Here is a 7,846-nt window from a genome sequence, read left to right as displayed (position 1 = left end):
CAGGGATGGACTAAATAGTTGGTGACTCTACTTCCATATCCTGAACCCGAACTAAGTGATAAATACAGCCCTTTCTGATCATCTTCCTTGCCTTGAGATAGGAAATAAATCTACCTCTCGGCGATGCCGTGTTACCTTTCCACTCCAAAATAGGCTCCCCCGGAAATTGAAATCGGACTATCTTCGATCTACAATCAACATTGGCATGACAAGAAGCCAACCAATCCATACCCATTATAACATCAAATTCTGCCATATCTAACTCGATTAAGTCTGCTATGGTAGGTCGACCATGAACTATTATTATACAATCCCTATATACCTGCTTAGCTATCACCGAGTCCCCAACAGGTGTAGACACCTCAAAAGGTTTAACCGATTCAGGTTTTATTTCAAACTTACTAGCAATCAACGGAGTAACGTATGATAAGGTGGAACCTGGATCAATTAGTGCATATACATCGTAGGAGGAGACTGATAATATACCTGTAACAACATCAGGCGATGACTCTTGGTCCTGTCGTCCTGCTAACGCATAAATGCGGTTCTGAAGGGCTGCTCGAGCTAGATGCTCCGCCTCTGCCTCTACCACGACTCATTGGTGCTTGGGGACTTTGCCTAGGGGGCGTACTGATGATGACGATCCAGCCACAGATCCCCCTGGCTGAGCTATGCTTGCATCACCTCTCATCGAATAATCCCTCATAACGTGGCCCAGATGACCACAAGTATAACACGCACCTGACCCCATACGGTACTGCCCGGTATGCTGCTTACCACATTGAGTACATCATGGTAAGGGTGGCCTCATCAAATTTGACTCACCCCTATACTGAAAACTTGAGGCCCTAAAATTCTGGCCAGGCCCTGAATATGTAGAACGATCAAATCTCTTTCCTCCAAACTGAGGGGGCGCGCTAGCCGAGGGCTGCGATGGATATCTCGAATACCATTGCCTATGACCATCTCGAAACTTACCAGAAGGACCCGAAGACCTTGCCCTCTTATTTTGGGCCCTATCGTGCTCACGATCGGCCCTCTGTTTCTGTTTACGCTCCTCTACACCTTGAGTGTACGCTTGAATACAAGAAATATCCATGTCTGGATGAAGTGAAACCGACATACAATCGTTAAGCAAGTAAGGTTCTAACCCCATCACGAACCGGTGAACCCGATCCTCCATCTTAGATACAATAGTGGGTGCATACCTAGACAACGAATCAAACTGAATACAGTACTCCCGAACACTCATGTTTCCCTGTCGAAGGGTCAAGAACCTATCAACTCTGGCTCACCTAAGCTCTGGTGGCAGATAATGACGAAAAAAGCTTCTGTAAACTCCTGCCATGCCGCGGGATGGGCATTCTCACCTCTAGACAATTCCCAAGAGTCGTACCAATTAACTGCAACATCTCGGAGCCTATAGGAAGCTAGCTCAACTGACTCAGTCTCAGTGGCCTTCATTACCCATAACGTCCTCTGTACTCTATCAATAAATACTTGAGGGTCCTCATTCGGGTCTGCTCCAATGAATACCGGAAGGTCTAAATTAATAAAGTCACGAACCCTCGCGCTTACGGACCTATCTGTGTGACAAATACCTGCTTCCTGACGTCGAGCCTATGCGGCTACTAATCAGGTCAATAACTGAACAACATCTCTCATCTCCTGACCTGGCGTATCCTGCTGAGGTGTTGAATGTATAGGGGCGGGTGTTGGAGCTGGTGCCCTTCGGAGCTCTTCTGGAAAAAGGTGGGGTATGTGAAGTCTGAGATGGAACCTCACCATGAGATTCTCCCCGAGCCCTGGTAACTCGTGATGCTCGACTAGTAGTCTCACCAGCCACGGACTTTCCCTTCTGGGCGGTCGTACTCTTTGGAGGTATTGCTGAAAATATAACGTATTGTTAGGAACAAGAATTCTTGTATTGCACGATCTTGAGATAAAAGATAGGATAACATCCTATATGTCCTGTAGCCTCCTGTTTATAAGTGTGGTGCACGACACACCCATAAACAAGACTCTACTAGACACGGTCTGCAGACAATCCTAGGACAGAACTGCTCTGATACCACTTTTGTCACGACCCAAACTGATGGTCCGCGACGAGCGCCTGAGTCTTACCAATCAAACACCCCTAAGAATACGTCTAAAATATGAACCTGAATAACATCTGCTGCATTACAAAATTAACATACGTGAAAGAAGCCTGCCATCAAGGAATATGTACATATACAGACAGAATATAGTGGGCGAGCCGGCAAGGCTGCTATAAACAATTATACATCAAAAACTAAAAGCCGACAAGGCCACGTATAACCCAACTAGACATACTGTTTACAGACCTCTAACAGAAACATAACTGTACAAAGATAGGACTGAGCCATGTCATACTCATATACATATATATGTACAAACGTATTGTACCAATATCAAAAGTAGCTCCGGATCAAATGGAGCATGCCAACTCTCGCTGATCAGGGATCCTAAGAAGGAGGACCATCAGCTTGCCTACCTGCACCTGCGAGCATAAAACGCAGGCCCCGTAAAATAGGACATCAGTACGAAAAATGTACTGAGTATGTAAGGCATGGAAATTAGCACGTAATAGACAAAGATGAAACATGGAATACTGAAACACATCTTTAAATCTGAATAACTTTGTATATTTTGAAACGTTTATAACGTCATGCACGTGCGTGTAAATTCCAATCCATGCATAGGTATGGATTTACATAATATCATCAGCCTCTGAGGGCATCCCATCACATCATATCGGCCACTGTGGGCAACGTCATAATCGTATACCAGCTGATCAGGTGGTGGTGCGTATATAACGCCATAACCATTCTCATATCCCATATACATATATATACATACATATATACGCGTATATAACGCCGTTTGAATACATACATACATATGCGTATATAACGCCATTTGAATACATACCCATATATGCGTATATAATGCCGTTTGAGTCATATTTCAGCCACTGTGGGCAACATCATCATCATATACCAGTTGATCAGGTGGTGTTGCGTATATAACGCCGTAACCTTTTCCCATATCTCATATACATATATTTACAAATATACGCGTATATAACGTCATTTGGTCACGGGTCAATGGACATGTACGAAATGCATGAAAAATACGTAATAATCTCAATATTCCTTCCGGATAAATTTTTTCCAACTGCGTATTATTTTGAGACCCATGAACAGAAGGAAATAATAATTCTCATGGGGAATCAAGAATATAGTCACCCCTAATATTTCTATGAATAGAATAATTTATAGAAACTGTGTATCTGCTCGTTTCTTTCACATAATCTAAACCATGCCAAAAGAAAGAATGGAGGGCCTTAACATACTTGTTCCTTGAATTATTCGAACAAAGTGAAGCTTCTGTTTCTATGAAATATGCTATAATGAGAGAAAGAAGCTTCTGCATTTTCTGAATTTGAACGAAATGCTTGAAGAAGCTCCTGACTTCTAACGTTTTTGCTTTATCAGAGTTAGTCTTCTTAACCTCTCAAACTAAGAAGGAAAAGTTTGTTTTAGTAATCTGAAACGTTTTTGTTCTTCTCATGTATCTTAGCCTAAGATAAGACTTGAATAAGTCTTATCTTAGTTGGATTCTAATTTGATAACCAATAGCCACATGTCATAGATGACTTTATGAGTCATTCTTAGCTTTGTGGCAAGTGTGCCACATTTTTGGAGTGGAATTTTTTAAAATTTTTAGCCACTTATTAGTTAATTGGGTAATGTTCCGTTACCCGGTAATTAATCAATTACCCGCATAATTTAAGAATTACCACAAATTACTTAAAATTCTATTTATTTTCAAAATACTTCATATATATACATTATATATAACACTACCGTGGTCATATGGTACCTTGCAGGGTACTAGTTTATAATTTTCAGGTATTATCGTTCGACCCGTATTTTATTCTAAATTGTCCACTTTATACGAAACTTGTTTTCGTTAATCCGTGTACCTGTTTATCCCTCATAACACTTATTTATTTCTTGTTAATACGTTAACTTTAAGATGATCTCCTCCCCGATTCTACGTTAGTTGACCGAAGATGAAACTTTTAACGTACGAAAATGAGAGATGTAACAGATATGACGACCTGGCTAGTCGTATCATGAGTTACCGCTTTGTTTCCCCTATTTCTACTTCTTGTTTCTTTGTATAATGGTTCTATATGTGATCGGGTTGATTGGTTAGGGTTCGAAAAAGAATTGGTAAGGTTTGAGACACTTAGTCTCTTTTGAGAAAGGTTAAGTTGGAAAAGTCAACCAGATATTGACTTATGTGTTAGAGGGCTAGGATGTGAGTTCTGATGGTTTGGTTAGCTTCGGTAAGTGATTTGGGACTTAGAAGAGTGATCGGAATGAGTTTTGGAGGTCCGGAGTAGATTTAGACTTGAATTGGTGAAAGTGGATTTTTGGCGATTTTTGGTTGGTAGGTGAGATTTTGATATAGGGGTCGGAATGGAATTCCGAGAGTTGCAGTAATTTTGTTGTGTCATTTGGGATATGTGTGCAAAATTTCAGGTCATTCGGACGTGGTTTGGTTGGGTTTTTGATCAAAAGTAAAATTCGGAAGATTTTGGAAAGTTAGGCTTGAATCCGATGTATTTTGGTTGATTTGATGTTTTTTGAGGTGTTTTAAAGATTGGTACAAGTTTGAATAAGGTTTTGGGATATATTAGTGCCTTTGGTTGAGGTCCCGGAGGCCTCGGGTGAGTTTCGGGTGGTCAATCGGGTCATTCCTTGAAGTTTGGAGCTGCAGAAATTGCAGGTCAGTGCTGCAGAAAAATGACCTTCGCGTTCGCGAAGGGTCAGTTGAGGAAGCTGGAAATTTAGCCTTCGCATTCGTGAGGAAGGCTCCGCATTCGCGAAGGTCTGGGCATCTGTGCATTGCGTTCGCGGGGGTGTTGTCATGTTTGCGTAGAAGAAATAGGCAGCTGAGCTTCAGGGGAATTTAATTCATCACGTTCGCAATAGGAGAAACGTGATCGCGAAGTTCTGCCTGAGTAAAGTATCGCATTCGCGATGGGGGGTCACGATCATGAAAGAGGAATTTTGGTCAAGGTATTTTTGTGCTTGGCGAACGCGAGGCTTTGACCGCGTTTGCGAAAAAGGATTTCAGGCCTGGGCAGAAGGTTTAAATAGTCGTCTTGTCCGAGAATTTAGGGTTTATTTCTTCCTTTGTTGGTCGTTTTTGGAGCTTTTTGAAGGGGATTGAAGAGGGAGTCAAGGGGAATCACTTGGAGGTAAGAATTTTGGACTTAAAACTCGATTCTATTGTGAAATCTACCTAATAAATCATGGAATCTAAGCCAAAAATTGAGGAATTAGGGCTTGAGATTAAGAGACCTTAAAATAAGAATTTGGGGGGACATTTGGACTCCGATTTCAGTATTCTTGGTATGTATGGACTCGTGGGGAGATAAGAAATCTATTGATATAAAAATATCGAATTCCGAGACGTGGACTCGGGGGTCGGATTTTGGTAATTTCGGAATTTATGTTGTAAATTGATTATTTTTGCTTGGGCTTAGTTCCCTTATCATATTTTGACATCCTCGTTCTGATTTTGGATAGATTCGACGCGAGTGGAGGCCGATTCGAGGGGCAAAGGCGTCGCGAGCTAGAGATTTGATGGATTGAGTTGAGTAATGATTGTAAATGATGTTCTGAGGGTATGAAACCCCGGATTGCACATCGTTGTGCTATATTGACGTGACGCACATGCTAGATGACGAGCGTGGAGTCATGCACTGTTGGGGATTGTGACTTAGTCCGTCTCGAATGACTATTTTACCGCATATTTGACTGAAATCTATCTGCTATCATCATTATTTGAGCTGAATGCCATATTTGGGCTTCGTGCCAACTATTTGAACCCTTAGGGGACTTTTATTGATATTTCTCCACTGTTTTGACTTTATACTTTAACTCAATCATGTTATATTTCACTGTTTTCGTACTCAGCCATGTTTACTCTGTTTTAACACTTAAATGATCTTTTAAATGATATTTTGGGCTGAGAATCATGTTTTACTATTGCTCGAGTGGCTTGTGAGAATTTTGACTGAGTAAGGCCGAGGACCTATGTTGTGAGGAAACATTTGATATTGATTATGAGGCCGAGGGCCTGAGGTATATATGCCACGAGGTGGCTTGATTGATATAAGGCCGAGAGCCTAGTTATGAAGCCACGAGATGGCTTGATATTGCGCTTGGGCCATAAGAGGCCCCTCCAGGAGTTTGCACACCCCTAGTGAGCGCGGATACCCATTGTGATGTGTGATATAGCCCGAGGGGCTAGTATTGTTCTGAGATATTACCCGAGGGGCGGATTTGTTGATACTATGCCCGAGGGGCGAACCTTTATGTGTTTATTTCTTAATTGCTTGTCCTTTACCTGTTTAAATGTTCAAAGGTTTTCATGAAGTTTAATTAAGCTAAATGACTTTCACATATCTTTTACTGATTTTACTGCTTCATTATAGTCTGCAAATGTGTTTTACGTGATTTCCTGTTTTCAGTCTTTATTTATGGTTATTACTCACTGAGTTGGAGTACTCACTTTACTCCCTGCACCCCGTGTGCAGATTCAGGCACATCTGGTCTTGCTCCCAAATGCTAATCTTCCCAGCTCAGGCGGATATGAGGAGTCTCTAGGTAGTTGTCGGCGTTCGCAGCCCGGAGCTTATCACTATCTTATTTCTCCATGTTTTTAGTTACTATATTAAACTTTATGGTTTTCTCTGAGTATCCCGGATTGTTTAGATGCTCATGACTAGTGACACCCTGGTATCGAGCTGTGTTGGGTTGTATTCCGCATATTATACTATCATTTTCTTAAACCTTGAATTATTTTATCATGCTTTAGACTGTTTCTTCCTATTTAACTATTAATTACTGAAATGGGAAATGTCGGCTGGCCTTGTCTTCATGAGAGGCGCCATCACGACCGGGTTCGAGTTTAGGGTCGTGACATTCGATCATAGTACATCCATCAGCAGAGGCTTGTAGACATATCCTATCAGTTAGTGTAGTATATTGGGCTTGTAGTCCTTGTATGTATATTTTCTTGGTTTGTAAGTTGTAGTAGTTATGACGGTCTTGTCGGCCCATCTTTATATTGATATTTAGTCAAAGCTAGTTTCCATTTAGTTTTATATTTTGCTTCAGAAATTGTCTTGTAATGTGGCCTCATGGCCAAAGTATGACATCATATGTTCATAGTCCCTCAGTTGCAAGTTGGTACGCTAGGTTAAGGGAGGCATCAGGTGTCGGTCTCGCCCCCAGGTTCAGAGCATGACAAACTTGGTATCAGAGCAGTTCTATCCTAGGAAGTCTACAAGCCATGTCTAGTAGGGTCTTGTTTATAGATGTGTTGTGCACCACATTATATAAGTAGGGAACTACATGGCATTTAGGAGTTGGTTACCCATCTTTCAAATCAAAATCGTGTTGTAGAACTAAGTTATAGGAAATTTGAGTTAAACTTACGTATTGGTGTTTGCATATAGAGATGACGGTGACTAGGAAGACTATGGCTAGTCAGAGGAGAGACACAACAACGGGTGCGGGGACCATCAGGGTACTGATCTCGTCCAAGTCACGCCTCAATTTGAGGTTATGAAACAGTCGATGCAATAGTAATACCCAACTAAGAGTCTGGGTCCAATTCCACAAGGAGCTATATGATTGAGATTTAGAGGTATATATTGTGGTGAATGAGCTTGAACTATCTTAGATTTCACTTTCACAAAATTGGTTATTTCTAGGTCTAATTTAAAGTAAGATTGCAA

Source organism: Nicotiana tabacum, chromosome 5, assembly GCF_000715075.1.
Source record: "Nicotiana tabacum cultivar K326 chromosome 5, ASM71507v2, whole genome shotgun sequence".
Classification (NCBI taxonomy): Eukaryota; Viridiplantae; Streptophyta; class Magnoliopsida; order Solanales; family Solanaceae; genus Nicotiana; species Nicotiana tabacum.
Note: the sequence above shows the minus strand (reverse complement) of the source record.